Raw genomic sequence first — 18,912 nt, 5'->3', positions numbered from 1 at the left:
GAGCAGTTAAGTCATTAAAGCAGGAGTAGTCAATAGATTGTTATTGTCTGTCCACAGCCTGTGAAGAAACACAATCCAGATAATTTCTGAAGGCTGTTCACAGAGCTAGTGTATAAAGCTAAAGAGATGGACAGTGATCCTTGATTTCTAGAAAGAAATTTAGCAAGGCCAAGAGGGCAAGTTTATTAGAAGTGCTGGTGAGCACTGAGGAAATGCACAGAGACAGACACAGAACGAGGGCTGATAAGAGGTGTGAAGACCTTCCTTTAACACTTCATAATTCCTTACATCTTTTTAACTATTGACGACCAAGTTGAGGCTGTGACGGTTCTTTGAGCTCTGACACAAAAACTGCCTTATCTATGACAAAAATTCAGTACACATTTAAAAAAAAAAAAAAAGAGGATGCTCTGTGGGCTCTTTTCTTATGAGATTAAATTCTGGGGAAAAATGATGCCGGATTGATTCTGGCTCTTTTTATTATTTTTAAATGATGAAAAAACAACCCCCAAATTCAGCATAAGATGTTACGGAAAGGATTCTGATCCTTCTGCCTCAGAGAAGAAGGAGAAATATGATTAAAAAAAAGAAATCTCAAGGGACTGGTGTTTTTGGAAAGAGCAAGCTCACATGTCATGTTTTGGAATAAAAAGCAGGAGCATTAAGACTTCCTTCCGCTGTGAGCAGGAGCTCTGTCATGCAGCAACAATCCCAGGCAAAGAGCTACAAGTAACTAATATGTTTTACTGGTGCATAAAGATGAAGAAGAGCATCGCACCAACCAGGTACTTTTCTCTGCAATATAGCCCCTTCTTTCGTACGGAAGAACTGCCAATCGTGCTGCCATCTGGTGGCTCGTATTTAAGGCAGCTGCCTTGGCTTAAACTTCATTTTCTTGGAGTGGCTTTTATTCAAAAGCGAGCATCCCTCATTGAGCACCTATTTGCAAACTGATTCAAGCAAGGAATTCAAGCATTAGTTGCTAATGAATGGATGCTTTTGGAAGTAACAGTTGACTGATTTCTTGACAGTTCATTTTGGCATCTATATAGAGGGCATGCTGTGATATCATTTCTCTAATTTTATGAATGCGTAGTTGAAAGTGAAGGCTGAAGGAAAATGCTGAAGAAGAAACCTAACACTTTATTGAGATAACTGTGTTGGTAACACTACTCTGCTAATCAATTCTAAGTTATCTGGAGTTATGAGGAAAGTGAGGATAACAGGGATTAAGCAAATCATGGATAAAACAAAATATATATGAACCTATAAAAACATAAAATGAGAATAGGGACATAAACCACAAAAAGAATATGTCACCAATGGTCTACTGTAATCAAGTACAGCCTGAGTCTCTAAGGTCACAGAGTACAGTACAGTTTATACTGTGGGGATATATCAACCTGGTCTGCAGTTAGGCTTCTATAGAATGGTTTTGCAACTATTATGCAGCCATTGGACAACTGAACATGAACAGTATGATTAAAAAAAGGAATCTTTCACTCAGGTTGTACATATTCATTACTCCAGTGATATTCTTACAAAGTCGTCTAAACAGTTTTGGTAACTAAAAAATGTATGGATTAAAAATATTTAGCTCTGTCTTTGCAATTTAAATAGAAAATCAATAGCTTTTATACTCTATTAGTCTGATTTTCATAATACTTCTTCTCATTATTCCGATAGGCACTTATACAGGGCTTGATGTAAGTCTGAGTAGAATTAATCTGCTACAAACTGTTGGAGGAAAAGAACATTCTATAAATCAGGCTATACCAAAGAAACTATTGGTTTAATGTGAAACCTTCCTTTGAAAACAGATGAAGATTAATTTTACATTTACATTTTACAAGTGCATACTGCCCAAGCTGTTTGCTCACACAAGACAAAGCTCTAATACTTTGAATGTTACTATGAAATCAACACCAATCTCTCATTTTGCTGGAATAGTTGAGAAACAGCATTCTTCAAGCTTATTGGGATAGTTTCATTCAAAAGTGAAACAGCCTATCACTACTGCTGCATCATTTATGAAAGCAAACTTTAACAAGGGAACCTATAATTACCATATGTTGTTCAAATCTGAGATTTTTAAAAAGTGTTACTTCACAACTTTTTTTTCCTTTCTGTTTTCTTATAAAGCTGTGAACATCAGCATGGATCTATCTACCAACTGCATTCACTGAGTAAATACAGCAGAAGATAACTTTCTGTGTGAAGCTGGGGCAAATTAATGCACAAGGCTTTCATTCTACCTTGTTATACTGTTTTGACTGCTATGAATCTTTTGTATACATTAGTACTAACCTCACATGCCTTTCTAATATATTTCATGTTGACACAGAATGGCAGTCTGTACAAATTGCAGTTTCAGTTGACTGGTTGCAAAATGATTGTCAATAAAGTAAATCTATAACTACTGAAATAATACAGCTCCAAACAACACGCGAAATAACATACTTTCCCAGTTGTTTTTAAAGACTTAAACTTTTTTGCCTATGAACATACACAAACAAGTTGCGAAGGATTAGAAAGCTTGTGTGGTTTTTTTTATAAATATTATCATTTCATGCAGGAAACATTGCCACTTTGAATAATATTTCCTTTTCCACTTACAGAAAAATTGCTGTTCAGGTACTAAACCAAGTATAACGTTAATGAAGAGGTAACTATGTCAGCAGCAACTTCTGTACAGTTACACCAATGGAACCTGAGAATAAATTTACAGAGATACCTCTGTAAATGGTAGAGCATAAATTTAACTTTTTGAATAATTTCTTTGACTTCATTCAAAGTAGATAATATCAGAGCTTAAATTTGTATTTTTAATTTACTCTGAACTTAGACGTATGTTCTAAGTGAGGGCATATTCTGACATGTCATTGCCTATCATGAAGATTTGTCTTTGATTTTTACTTGCTTTTAAGACTTCTATCTACCCTCTCCTTCCATAAGGCTCACCATCTTTCTCATTCCCTTCCCTGTACCTCTTATTGTCCTAAATTCAGTGGAACAATTATAAATAGAAGTAGAAAAAGTGACAGAGAGCATTTCTTCAGGAAGAACTGGTTAAATAGAGTGAGCCACCCTGGCAAGCAGGGTTTTTTTGCTATTTACTGTGGTTAAGAGTCCTAGTATGAAAGGAAATAATCTATAGGAGGTCTTATATAATAATATATCATATTATTATAAATAATCTATAGTGACTATGTCTTTGAAACATGCAGACTGACATTTCATATTAGAGGTTGTGATCCAGTGCACTAAGGTAGTTGATTAACCAATATAGAGTAACTGGCTGAAACCTTTATGTGCCACTGGGACCAAATAACATTTTCTTTGATATTGCAGAAGAAAGTATTGCCCCCATGGCTGCTTTTCTCATATTCTCTTGTCAGCTCAGCGTATACTTACTCTAATTCTCTTTTGAGTAGGAGGTGCCCTAACGTAATTTGTGTAAGGCACCACCTTGATTTTCCAAGACATTGGACCTTGTGGAAAACTGCACATCTAAATACCAAACGTCACCATTGCCAGTGGCTCACTAATGCTAGTGCAATGTGGTTTCTAGTGTTAGCTGCAGTTAGTGTAACAAATTGTCAGGGACTAGGGACACTGAACCAGTTACCATTGTCCATGTCCCATGCTCTCTGGTATAAAAGCAATGAGCGTAATTATAAGAAAAGAGTTATTTAAGAGTTTGTATCATGAGTCCAGCTTTAGGCTGGGAACACAGCATTAACAGAAGCTTTTCCTCATGAACGCTTTATTTCTGCAGGTACTGAGGCAGCTTGCCCAGGAGGCATATAGCAAATATTGGGCAAAACAGTTGTGTAGTTCATGAGGATAGAAGAAATGAATATTACAGCCCAACAGCTGAAAAACTGGGACATGGCCTGGCAAGAGAGCTGTTCATTATGTGACTGGCTGTTGGCTGCCTCCAGTCTTGGTCCATCTGTTCTTCCTCCATCCTCTTGTGAGCCCTACAGCTCCCACTGTCTTCAACGGCAGTCGATTATGGACTACTTGATGGCAATGCAGTTTTAAAGAGAGTGTGTAACACTGATGCCAGAATCTGAGATCCATTAAAAGCACATTGCAGTAGTGATATTTCTCTAAAAGAGATAAGAAATCAGATGGCCTCTTTCTTCGTAGTGGCCTGCATGGCTTCCAGTTATATGCAGACATACTATATGTTTTTATTTATTATATCCCCATTGAAAATACAGAAGATCTATGAGTAATTCAGAGAGTCAGCCTCTGTTATTCAGCTGCTGATCGTTTCAGATAGATCATGGCATTTTCTATATCCAGCAATGAAAAGCAAGGCTGTTAGAAAGACATAAAAAATTTCCAGCATCTTCCTTTTTGTTGTTGCTTTCATTAAATAAAGCAAAAAGTTACTGTTATGATCAAGGACTCTATTTACTTCTCCCCAGGACTGAAACGTTTTACAAAGTCTGGTTTTTTAGGTCTTATTCAGACTGAGGAAGGACAAAAAAACTCCAGAAAATAAAAAACTCTAATGCACTCAATTCATGTTTCTTGTCAAATTTCTGCAGGTAAAATTAAGTTACCACTCTCTTGATTCTTTTTAGGCTTACAGCTAGGAAACGTGAATGAAAATAGAAAATGGAAGACAAGTGCCTTTGAACATGTCTAATCAGATTTTAAAATTTATGTTTGTTTACAATTTTTTATGCCTATGAAGGCTTTCTGTGCATCATCTATTTCACAAACATACATTTAAAGACAATTTTTTTGAGATCAGTTATTCATTATTAAAAGATATTACCTTAAAATCTTGTCTCACTAGTAATCTTTAGGCATTTTCTCAGTGTGATCTTCTTCTTAACCCTTCTTACAGGCCTTTATAAAGAAGTGTTAAACTGTGATGGAGTTGATTTTCAGCCTATGCTGAAAATGAGAGTGAGAACTATGCACAAGATACTTGTGATTGAGGTCATCGCTATAATTATTTTATCAACATAATTAAGTCTCAATCAATTGCAGTCACTAAGCACTGTAGTAAACACTGCAGTACAACTAACTGCTGAAAGTAATTTAGATAATGCTTCTTGCTAAATTCTATTTCCACCATCTACTGCTCTAATAAAAAGATATTTTCCTGAGAGGCCTTGCTTTGAAAATTATTTTAGTCTTTCTGCTCCTCAAATACAGTAAAATTAAAGCTCACCTATAGCTAGTCAAGCTTCTAGAGTGCTTGTAAGACAGTTATTGTTTGTGTTTAGACTAAAAGTCAATAAAAAGGCAAGCATACTTAGAGCACAAAAATGAAAATAATTAACTTCTCCATCCCACATTTTTTCAAGTGTTTGTTTCAGAGACTGCCACTCAAACACCTCTTTTTTCAATCCTTCTCTCACATGCCTGCATGAAGCTGATCAGAAGGTTGAAATTCAGCCTTCAAGAATGTCTCACAGCAGGAAGAATTTAGCATTTGATCTTTTCCTCTGTTCCATGCTGTGAGGAAAGTGTTTCATTTTACAGAGTAAAGTTATTTAAATGGTAAAAATCTGTATATAATCTCAGAGAATAAAACCCCAAAACACCAAACAAAACAAACAAAAAACCCCAAACAGCTTTGAAATTTAACCAGGAAAGAGAAAGGATTTACTTTTTTTTAAATGATCCTTTTCCCCACTCTCTGTTTTTACAAGACTATTTTCACTAAATGAATAATCATATCATAGCTGATTGGACAAATGGATAGAAGATCCGTGATGTATCTTTATGGAAACATCACTTTTTCACCTTCAAAGTTACATTTTCAAAACTTTGTATGCATACATGTATAAATTTAGGATATATATATCTAAATAAGGGTGAAAATTTGTTGATAAATATCATTATAACTTTCACTATTTTTGCTTTTTTAATTATATTTTATATTCTTCCTATCAAACATGAAACAAAGGTGTTCTGTTTTGCTTTTTAGAGAAAGTAGTTCAAGCTTCCATTTCATCCAATGCCAACCTAACAAGGGAGGAGGGGAGTCTGTTCTGCTCTAGTGATAATATCATGACTTACAGACCCAGTGTTTTCTTTCCAAAATTGTGTTTAGTTTCACTGGAAAAAGTAGACGTTTTATATGATGCTATTACCTTTATGCTTGTGCATTGTGACTCACAACCTGAAAGCAAATTGTATATCCATGTATATTAGTTAGCCAATATTATCACATATGCCAATATTTAAATTATTAAATTGAATGGGGTTGCAGACAGATCAAAACCAATAAATGTGGCAGGACAGAATTCTTAACACTGTAGATACAGTGTTCACGGCTGGAATTGAAGTGTATGTCTGTATACGTCTGGGTTCAAGTGTCTCATTTTTGCACCTTTGACTTTCCTCTGCAGCTGAGTTTCTTCTACATCACAGCCAAAGATATGCGTTGAAGAAAGTCAAAGGTGTATTCTGTGAGTAAAAACAAAATTTTTTTTCTGTTTTAGAAGAATATTAAGCTGCTCAATCATAGCCGATAACAGATTTTTTGCCAATTCCAAGAAATAAAAGGTTTTTTATTGACTAGAACTCTTCAGAATAGAACATAAGCAGAAGTGTGTGTGAAAGGAGACTCTCCCTTGTGGACAGCAAGGCAGAAATTAACAGAAAAGTAATCTGCTGCTTTATAATTCTGTTTTGCTGTGTTTGATTAATTAGAAGAACCCTCCTCCCTTTCTTCTCCCAAATTGTTATGTCAAGGGAATGTGATATTAATTGAAAATTCTTCTTTCCCCTCAGGTATCCAAATGGTCATATGGCAGGATTAATCTTTCCCGTTAATTTGATTACTAATAAAAAATTACAGTTTTTATTTATTGCTCCGTTTAATAATTAATTTCCTCCATCTGCTATTTGACAGCACTTGACTACACTGAGATGGGAATCACAAATATTAGAGGCTGATGGATTTGTGCCAATTTATGTCAGAGTAAAATCGGTCCTGTGCACAAGCACTGTCCCATTTTTGCTGGAAATACTATTACCCTATGAAAACAGTAGAAAGTAGGACACATGTTCTGGGCTCATAAAAAAATTATTTAAAGTAATGTTGAAAATCAACCCAAATGGAGTTCAGTACAGAAATAATTTACCCTACCAATTTTTTCATGAACTTAAAGAACAAGTTAGATGCCTACTTTATCAGTTCATACTCTGAATAACCTTTTCCCTAGTGCTAATTGTAAAGAAGCTCATCTCTACTGAAAGAAGAAAATTAGGTCACTTGAACTGGGAACAATATATCTGCTCTAAGGAAAATGTATGCGTATGGCTTTATGGATAGATACAGGCTATATGTATAGATATAGGTTTACCTCCATATCTATAGAGATATACAGACACAGAGGCATACATATGTGTGTATGCATATGTACACATACAAAATTATATCTACTTATTTCGACGAAGACACAAGGTCCTTTGCACATCTGGGGTAGCTTGTAAATGATGGGGAAACATTATTTCAGTTAATAATATACGTTCCTTTTGAATTTGATGTTACTTTCAAACTAAAAAATAAATTTGACTTTGCCAAAAAGCAAATGAAATAATATGGTATGCCAGCTTTCTCATGATTCACACAGTGTAAACTTATGTAAAAGATGTTGGTAACACTAACATTAAAAAAAAATACAAGAATTAAGACCAAACTGATATTCTTATTTACATTTACTCAAAAGAAGAAAACTCATTAATCTTGGATGAATACAGCTCATAGTAAATAACCTCTGTACAAAGAATTTTCATTTTGAATAACTAATTTACATAGGACTCAGAATCAAAGACCAAAAGAAAATAATTTACCACTGACTCAGGTCTAGATCGTCAGAAAAGGCAACAATAACACAGATGGAATATTTTTTATGGTTGTCTTTTGCATTTCAGAAAACTGAGAGCTTTTATATTCAATGCTCATGCTTTTTTTCCAAATAGCAACTTACTTCTTTCCTCCCCCACAAAAAAAAGGGAGGTGGAAGGAAGGAAGAATATAGTTAACTTTCGATATAGAAGAAAATGTAAGACAGAACAGGAATTGTACTGGATACTCTGAATATATTATGACTATACTAATCTTAAATAATAGCTTCTTAATTACACTTTGGTTGAATTAATGTCATAATTATTTCAGGGGAAAATCTGTTTTACTCTATAAAGATCAACTTCCTATTCTTAAAATTATTGTGCATCTACTTACAGTTTTGGAATTAATTATACTAAGCTTTAGAAAGTATTATACTGAGCAAGTATTATAGTGAACCAGTTGTGTTGTGAGAGGGATCTAATCCGAAGCACTCATTCAGGAAACACGCAACTTTGGGGTACAGTGGTATTACTTGAACTAGTTCTTTCCATTTCTTCAGAGCCAAAGTCAATTCTCTAGAGAAACAACATGTCTGTGTGTAGGTAAAAAAGGGAAAACACTGATTCTCGATCCTGAAATTGGAGGAAATAAAACCAATCCTTTGAATTTACCATGAAAAGAAATCAAATTTTAAAGAAAAAAATGCCTAAAATTAAACTTCCATCTCTCTGTAAATCCTTGAATTTTGAGCCTTATGATAGATGGTGTAGCCAAAGCCCCTTACTTTTTACCTCTATTTGCAATGAATTTAATTGTTATTAATATGCAAAAACTAAAATGTAAAATATATAGGTATTTTTAACTAATTAGCTTTTAAATGTTCATTTTATAGAGAAAATTATTTTCTTTCAGTCACATGGTGGGTGACTTTATAATTCCCTAGTATTGTCTTATTAGAATTTATCTGCATCCTTTCATTAAGAGATTATGTCTCTCTCTTATGAAAAAAGAAAAAAAAAAATTACCTTTGCTAGATTATTCAGGTTTCATTTAGCTTGCTTACAAAATGTCTTCAAACTGCTGAAGTAGGTTTGAAAATAGAAAATGCTATGCTCACAGGAAAAGGTTCAAAAGAAGGCTTTCCATTCAATTGTATGTGCTCAGTGGAGGAGAACAAGTTTCCTATCTGTATATTCTAGCTCAGTAACTGACAAGAAGCAGCTTATCATCTTTTCAAGGCAGTACATCTAATCATAGTCACCTGCAACTTAGAGGTTGATTCCATGAATTTCACTCCAAATTTGTCTGTGTGGGTTTTTTTGTAAAACATATAAATTCTACTAAGAATTAGAAATGAGGTCTCATTGGCTCAGATGCAGTAGGAAAGGTAGAAGAACCTGATGTGGCATGTCAGATGCATGTCATGGTTTAACCCCAGTCAGCAGCTAAGCACCATGCAGCCGCTCCCTCACTCCCCCCCCCCCGCTCCAGTGGGATGGGGAGAAGAATCAGGAAAGAAGGTAAAACTCGTGGGTGGAGATAAGAACAGTTTAATAAGTAACATCTAATATGATACTAACAATAATAATAATTAAATATAATAATAATAATAATTGTCATGAAAAGGAATATAACAAAAAAAGAAGAGGGGAAAAAAAAAAGACAAAAACCCAGTGATGCACAATGCCATTGCTCACTACCCACTGACCGATGCCCAAACAGCCAACTCCCCCCTGTTTATATACTGGGCATGATGTTCCATGGTATGGAATACCCCTTTGGCTAGTTCAGGTCAGCTGCCCCGGCTCTGCTCCCTCCCAGCTTCTTGCACACCTGCTTGCTGGCAGAGCATGGGAAACTGAAAAGTCCTTGGCTGAAGATAAGCGCTACTTAGCAACAACTAAAACATTAGCGTGTTATCAACAGTATTCTCACACTAACTCCAAAACACAGCACTGTACCAGCTACTGAGAAGAAAATTAACTCTGTCACAGCTGAAACCAGGACAGATGCTAATCTTTGACATTAAGCTGACAGAAAAGTATTAAAACGTTCTTCTGGCACACCTGAAGGAACAGAGAGATTTGTTTAGACAAACAAATACTTTCAAGGATCTGATAATATCATTACTTACCTGCCATGATTTTGAAAACACAAACAGTCTGTGTTTCTTACGCAGACAAAACACAAACCACTCTTCCTGGCACCTCAAGGAACACTTTTTCGTCACATGCTATAAAAGCATGAAATAAGACAGTAAATAATTGTACACAAAAAAGATCCTTCCAATATCAGGAGTGAATGAATTGGGATGTTGGGAAATACTTTTGAACTCATCCTTATTTAACTGTGGATATGATGAGAATTATTTGTGTTGGTAAGTGGTAACAAGGGTTTAAGAGAGCTGTATTGATAATTCAAACTAAAACTGACATAATTGTGCACCTCACATAACATTCAAATTGGGCAGCAAATGAACACAAAAAGAAAGTCTGGGTAGCAAGTAATGCTGATGAAAAACAAACCAGACTATGAGTGCAGTAATAAAAGGAAAATTACATCTCCACAAGTTTCAGTGTTTCCTACACAGATATTGCCTGTAGAATATAAGAAATGCATCCATGAGAAAGCAAAAATAAAATACTCCAGATGGTTGAATATATTTAATGACTGCATTTACACTTGGAAGATTACATAGCATTTTTCTTTTGCATCATTTCAGAAATTAAAGTGGGAAACACACAAAAACAAATCAGAGTTTACTTGGCACTAGAAGTTGAATACAGGCTTCTGTCAGAGCAGTTTCATAAAATTTTGTGATGGTCAAGTGTCTGTTTTTGTCAATGGCTCCCATATTTTTCAACTCTTCTCTGTTCTCCCCTCCAGAGGAGAGTTTGCATGTCCCAAATGTATTGCTGCAAAACCCAGCCTGCATGAGTCCTATACTCCAGTGAGGAGGAGAACCACAGCAGTGTTCCTTTACTCTTTTTAATTAAAATTTAATGTTTTCCATGAGAATTAAATAGTTTCAAAGGAAAGTATCCCCTGCCTATAATATTCTGGTTCCCACAAGTCTAGACCTTTTAGTTTATCTTGATAACTGATTAATTTAACTTACAAAGCTGAGAGTGGTAACTAGTACTGTTACATATGCAATGCTCAAAGATAAATAGGAGCTTTCTGTCCAATATTAGAAGCAGATCAGTTCCAAGATAAACAGAAACAAATATTTAAATGAGGTAGGTTAGTCATTACAAATACATTATATAAAATATATACTTACTGTATGTACATATTTATATATGTGTATGTATAACACACAGTTACATATAATTTCAACTCATTTGTATCAAATATTTCACATTATCTGGCTACCCATAAGCTTAAGTTTTACAGTATTTTTGATTCATTTGCACATTTACAGATGGACATATAAGGTGTAAGCCCAAAAGGAAGTCTGGTCTGTGCTGTTAGCTTTGGATAGGTTGGAAAATAGAATAGAATAGAATAGAATAGAATATTTTCATTTGGAAGGGTCCTACAATGATCATCTAGTCCAACTGCCTGACCACTTCAGGGCTGACCAAAGGTTAAAGCATGTCATTAAGGGCATTGTCCAAAAGCCTCTTAAACACTGACAGGCTTGGAGCCTCTCTAGGAAGCCTCTTCCAGTGTTTAACCACCCTCTCGGTAAAGAAATGCTTCCTAATATCCAGGGAGAGGACTCCTATGATGGATATTGCAGACAATAACAAGGTTAAAGCTGGTGTGATCTGCGTCTACAACAGCTAGCTTCTACAGTGAAACTCTCTGAATTTCTCCCAGAGAGAATAAAAAAATAAGGAAATTTTCTTATTTGGTTATTAAAAAAAAATATAAATCTGTCTTTATGCAAATTAGAAATGAAGTTGGTTTTTTTTCCCCATTTGCCAAGGGAGAGTATCATGAAAGAATTGAAATGAATTCATATGTTTGGTTTAGTCACAAGAAGTAAAAAACATACATACAATTAATTTGACTTTTTTAAATAGGAAAGGAGTCATGCTAGAGTTAGAGTGTTTAGTTTTCTGACTAGGAAAATCTGTTCATTTGACTGATGAGACCTAGTAGTTCAGAAGATGCTACAACATTGAACCTTCCCCATTAATGACTTCATTAGTATCTCTGACTAAATTTCTTTTATTAATTTATTACTGCAAGGCTGCTGTACAATAGGCTTTGCTGACCTCAGCTTGTGACTTCAGTTAAAAGCATTTTTTTTTTATAATTATTCTCAGAGTTTTCAATTATATACTATGCCTAGAAAGCCTGAAGTGAAATCTAGTAAAAATATGCAACTGCTTGTTATACTAAAGGACATTTGCAAACAGGGTCATGAAATCAGATGCACAGGAATACAACAGGATTTCTGTGAATCTACATTGGTCACCAGGATTTTATTAGGAATTTATATAAATGTATGCATTTATATGAACCTGTCTATCTACGGAGGCTGTAAGCCTTCCTCTTTTTCATTAAAAACACATAAGCACTTTTAGCTGATTTCAGTGCTGCTGGGGAAGAAGTTTATGTGAACCAAGCAGTATCTCATGTGTAATCTTTTTCCTACACAGCTCTCAGTACAGCTGCTTATATGACATTTCATAATGTCACAGGAGTCAATTGTTCTTTTTTAAAAATGATAATCAGGATGACTTCTAATCTCAGCTCCTCACATATATTCATCCATTTACATTATTTCCATCTGCTGTTATGGTCCATTCTCCATTCTAAGGCAATATGGTGATATTTATCAGTAATGTTGCAAGAGCAGTAGTAAAGAGATTGCACTGTAGTTTAATTTGGGCTTCCTGCTGCTCATCTTGCATTCTTTACACACGCAAAGCTTGTGCTAAAGTCGGGAGACGTATGAATGCCTGAAGAATGGGAATTAGACCTTTTGTCTGTGTGCAGCGAGTGGAGCTTGACCACTGAGTGACAGCTCCAGCATGCTAGATGCAGTTTCCTCATTAGCAGTTTGTGATTGTAGTTTTACATTTACAGATATCTTGTATGGGTTGCTCTTCTCCTGATTGAACTGTGCACACTGGGACACATTGGATAGTTCAGGAATGAACAAAGAAGGGAAACAATCATTTCATATGCTCCACCTTTTTCATAATGAATGTAGTGGGGATTATACGGAAATCACTGCTAAGAAAAGTCTCCTATAAATACCTGAAGCAAGACAGTAACACTGTGCATTAAGTTGCTGGGCCTCCTATGGAATCAAGTCTTTGAAGTAAAAAAAAAATCCAGATCTTCAATAAATTTATCCCGTTCATATTAATAACTAACAGCAATAAAAATTCATGCTCTTGCACTTTCTCAGCTTGTGCATTGCAATGAACCATTTGCATAATTAAAAATTCTCTGAGGTCAGGGAATGACTTTCTTTAAATATCTATTTTTCTAATATTTTTAAAGTTAACCTATAATTTTCAGTACTTACGTAAAGCAAAAAAGAAAAAAGAGAAATGTAAAATTGTAACTGGATCATATAATTGTATTGCCTTTATGAAAAAAAAAATTAACATAGTATCAAATTGTCAATTAAAACTCTTAACTATAAGGCAATACCAATATTGATGTTAAGGAAAATAAGTAGGAAAGAATAAAAAGAAAAGAAAAAGTGGAAAGAGGGCAATCCAATTCACATAGTCAATTCCTGCAATGGAAGGTGCTCCTCAAAATAGAGCCATAGGGCTCTGTCTCATGGACTAGTTTTACTGCTTCATCCTGCAAAATCCCTCTTTTTCACTACATCTGCTCTCATAACCAAGGCATTGTTAAAGCTTCTGGGGATGGGTGAGAGGATTTTATGATTATGATCTACAGCCCGTTTCCATCCAGACAGTGCCTCTCTAGCTTTCTGCTCCCTAGAGAGGTCCCTTTTAGGAAGAACTAGTCAACAGTATTTGTTCCTGGAGCAACCCCCCCATGAGGAGAGGCTGAGAGCTGTGATTGTTCAGAGAAGGCTCAGAGGGGACCTCATCAGTGTACATACATACATGAAGATACCTAGATGCAAATAAGAGGGAGCCAGGGTCTTTTCAGTGGTGCGCAGTAACAGCACCAGAGGCAATGAGCACAAACTGAAACACAGGCTGTTCCCTCTGAACGTCAGGAAACGCTTTTTTACTGTGAGGGTGACTGAGCACTGGCACAGGTTGCCCAGAGAGGTTGTGAAGTCTCCATCCTTGGAGACAGTCAAAAGCCATCTGGACATGGTCCTGGGCAACTGCCTCGAGGTGGCCCTGCTTGAGCAGGGGGGTTGGATCAGGTGACCTCCAGAGGTCCCTTCCAGTGTCAGCCACTCTGTGACTGATTCTGTGATTCATCAAGTTGAATCCATTTGATCTGATGATCACAACTAGCACAGGAGTACAGCTTTCGTACATATTGGGACAAGAAGCCCCTAGAATTTACACGTATTTTTGAAGGTGTTTAGGGAAAAAATAAAATCTATCAAGGAAAAACCCATTTTAATTTTCCAGCCAGAATCACAGGAGAAAATGTTGAGTTTGTTGTAAGCTTCCATATGACATTATTGGATCATGTTATTCAGCCTTAAGTGCCTTTGCCAATTTTGAATTTAGGAGTGAAAACACTTACAGGTTGATAAATATTCGAATGCCCCACAAATCAATATATTAACTCTAGAGAATAGCCTTGAAAACAACACATTTCATTAAACCAAGTCCTATAATGGTGCTTCCAAAATAAAAAATGCAGCAAAACCTTACAAGAGTATGGACACTGTAACGAGTAATCAGGTGGAAAAGATGTAGAGGACACTTTTTTGGAACTGCAGATACAAATATTGAAATACAATAAGCTATCCTGATCAAAATCATTCTAACTTCTGCAGAACTGTGTATTTGTAATATTATATTTGTAAAATTTTTAACCAATCCATTATTATTTGACAAATTTTAGTATTTTAAAGAGGAAGACTCATTGATCTATGCAAAATATATTTTAAAATAAGAATATGAATATCTAAGTGCCTCGTAACTTTCTCCAGTAGCTAAATCCAAAGTTCAGGTGCTCAAATCTACTTTAAACTACTGCATAATTTTTCACTTAATTCTTATAGTGTATTATTGCCAGTCATTAGACTGCTGCATTTCCTTATGTGAGAAAAAGAAAGAAAGAGAATATAGTAATACATTGTGCAATATACAAGTGCACCAACAGCAAGAGTGAAAGAGCTGTACTATACTGAGGAAATGGCACTTAGATTATTTTTGTGATCTGTACATTTCAGAAGTGGGAATACTACGGAAAATATTTTAGAGATTCAGTAAACTCTCTTATCAGAATCATGAATGACAACAGCAAATACAGTAATGACTAAGGAAATGTGACCTGATGACAGGTAATGAAAGACAAGAACATCCAGCTGAAATATTTGTAATATATTTGTAAGACAAAGCAAGACAAAACAAAACCAAAGCAATACCATTGTTGTGTAACAGGAGTGCAACAGATTCGTGTTAGTCAAAACAAGTATCAGAACACAGAAAGAAAAGCTGTACTGTAAATAGAACAAACATATGAATAGAGTAGAAAGCTGTACATGGATTATGCAAAAAATCAATGATGGTAAAGTATCAGGATGTAATCACAGTTCAAGTTTTAGGAAAAGTTTACAGAGAACACAGCGCACTCTTGCTGCCCATAAATACAGCAGGAGGGAAAGGACCCACTTTTCCTGAAGTGGGAAGAAGGACTTAAGTGAAGACGGAAACTGGTGGGTATAAACTGGCCACAGACAAAGGTTTTCTGGAGATCAGGAAAATGTTAGCTATTTTTAAAATAAATTTTTACAAACTGATCATATGAAATTGCTATTCATAATATCAAAAGTAAGTTGGTTCACAAGTTCCTTCTAAAGTCATATTCCTCCACAATTTGTTAACTAGCAAAACCAGGATGAAACTGCAGAAACTAGCATAGTACGCTCAGTTTTTTTTGTTTTTTTTTTTTCATTTTCTTAAGGAAGGGTTTATTATAGCAGCAATTTAGTTATGGACTTACTTGTTTCAGACATCACTGAAATGTCACAATGTATTTGAAAAGAGGCCTAAAGCACTACAAAGGTCACTTTTTAATGGAGTAGACTGCCTGGAGAGGCAGGAAACAGGTTTCAAGAGGGAAGAGTTTTGAGAAGGCACTGTTGAGTTAGTCCAGGTACATATAACTAAGATGCTAAGTATATCTGGAGTACAACTATGCTCTTAATAAATAGGTGTCTAAATTTTGCAGGAGCACAGCGTTTCATCTTACAATCCAGAATGCAAAACTTGGATTCTTTACCATCTAAGTAGACCCCACGCTGCTATCAGTTAATTGAACTGCTACACAAGCAGGGACAATAAATGGAATGATCATTGCTCTAGTCCAAGTTGATAAGGCTTGATGTTTAAGGGAAAGTTAAATAAAGAATACTGAAAGAATAGGCTGCAGCATTTATATATTAAGATATACAAAAAGCTGGATTGGAATACTGTTATTTTTCTTTGTCAATATGTCTGGAGAAAGTAAGGTTTTTTAAAAAAGTAATTTATTAGATTTACTGCCTTAAAAAAAAAAAAAATCAAGTACTTCCCAAAATACTGTCAAAAACTGAGCAAAAATTTGAGAAAATAGGTGTCTAACTAACTGGCTAACATTCTTCTGTTTCTAGTGGAAATTTCATAAATAATATGTGACTATGATAGCAGAAAGAATTGGAGTAATGATTTCTATTCAGTTCTATATCGATTATTGAAAGGTTTGTAGGCCTGACTGGTTTTAAGTTTTTGTTTTGTTTTGCTTATCATTATGCTGGTATAAATTCTAAGTCAGTAATGTTGTGTGTTGTGTGTTAAGTCAGTAATTTTAACTGTAAAGCGTAATCTAATCTTCAGGTGATATACTATAGCTTGCTAATATCTTAAATTAAACATTGCACACAGCTATACTGCTATAACATATAATTTTATGGAAATAGCAGTGGCATGGCTTCTGCTGTATGCTGCATGAAAGGCCGCCTCATTTGCAGAGGTGGTACATCAGAGCTAGCTGAAATACAATTTTACTGCATATTTCACTTGGTTGTAAATTTTCACTTAGTTGTAAATTCAAGGTCTGTGAAGGCCAGTGTCATAACAAATTCCTTTTAGGTTTGAGTTCAGACTTTTTGAACAGGTATTGTTCAAATGATTTTAAATGAGCATCCTGTTGTACTTCAGTACATAGATATGTTGAGATAAATGTCTTCACAGCAGGAAATATGAAATGGAAGTTATTCCACACAAGATTGCCAGCTACAATCTGTAGCATAGATGCCAAAAGACTAGTGTTTTAGTGGTTAAAAAAAAAAAGAAAAAGAAAAAGAAAAAAAAAAAATTCGTTTGAGACCATTGGATTAAATTGTGACCAAGTATCCGGAAACTAATTGACCTCATGAATAATATGAAGTGATAATCTCCTTTCCTATGTGTTGTTACTTTTTCCCATATCTTATTAATAAAAACCAAAATACATTGATGGAATCTGTAAATGTCTGGGAAAAAGCTAAAATTACATCATTCTTCCTGAAAAAGAGGTTTGCACAAGTCAGTAATTGTATTACTTGTTAACACCCAATGAATCTACCCATTGTCTCATTCATCAGCAACCCATAACCTCTTTTCAAATTGCATTTGAAAGTTATGGCAAAAAAATTGATCTGTTTAATTCCTTAAAGCCTCCTTGAGTCTCAGCTGCATGGATTTAAGCCATTTCTTTAATTTTAAAATTGTCTACAAAAACCAACTTAAGGTGGAAACTTGTTCATCATTTTCAACAGCAAAGAGAATGGAAAGGAGGTGTTTCAATTCTTTCATGAAATGGAGACAGTTAGTAAAATTATACCCTTATTTATGAGTGTAAATGCTATAGGCATGGTATTCTGTTCTCAGTTACACACATATTTTCACTGTTTATGAGGAACTTTTCATGTAGCAGTTACAGGATAAGGTTCTGTGTGACTTATAATGCAGAAGATTAAATCAAATAACCATAATACCTTAGGGGTTTCAGACCCTCAGATCTTCAAATCTGATAGACTGTATCAAAATCTCATTAGGTAATCCATAACCTTACAAAAGGTTACAAAATTTAGCAAACTCCTAGCAAAAGGTGAATGTCATGTGACTAAGTACTAGATATGATACAATAGGATTTTTTTTTCCTTTTTGGGGTGAAATTTATTTGTCAATAAATGTATCATCATTCACCTTAAAAGTACTTTCAAAATTCTACTTAAACAAAATTCCCCTAATAGCATCCAATGAAGAAGAGGAATTATTTGGTTTTGTTTTCATTTTTTTTCTAGAAAAAGTTAGCTAATAGAGAAACAGGTCTCTTACAGTTCCCTTTACAGAAAAAGACAATGAAGGAATCAGGATTTTATGTGATTTTAACCCCAGGCATTCCTCTTTTACTGCAACTCCTTACACAATATTAGAGTTTTTAGTTGATGCCTGGAATTCTTCCTCTTCAGATCTCACTTTTTGTGCTTTAGTGAAAAGATTTTAAATGCTTATTTTGAATCATTCTTCACATACTTTAGCCACTGAACATAATAACCATTCAGAATTTGATCACGTTATTCAATGTGAAAGCAACTTGAAATAGATAGATTTAAAGTTTATTGACTTAGAAGAAGCCCAGAGAGAAGTTAAGAAAATTTTCTTAAAGTTAATCTTATAGCAGCCATTTTGATCATGGACTGTGTGTCTACATCGTGAATAGTGAATATTGCTGACCAAATGGTTGACGGTCTTCCTGCTCTGAGTCACCACTAATAAAGGAAGTGATCTATGGAATTAATAATCAAGAAAGAAATTATAGACTTTGAGAGAGAATTAAGTATCTTCAGAGCATATTTTAAATCTTACGTAGTAACTATCTATTGCAATTGACTAGCAATTGCAATCACTTTTTTTTTAACACTAAAAGCCAATATGCCGAATTAATAGTTTCCTGGAGACATTCTGTTTTGTCTCACT

This window comes from Gymnogyps californianus, chromosome 2, assembly GCF_018139145.2.
Source record: "Gymnogyps californianus isolate 813 chromosome 2, ASM1813914v2, whole genome shotgun sequence".
Taxonomy (NCBI): Eukaryota; Metazoa; Chordata; class Aves; order Accipitriformes; family Cathartidae; genus Gymnogyps; species Gymnogyps californianus.
The sequence above is the reverse complement of the archived record's forward strand: the minus strand, read 5'-3'. Positions refer to the sequence as shown.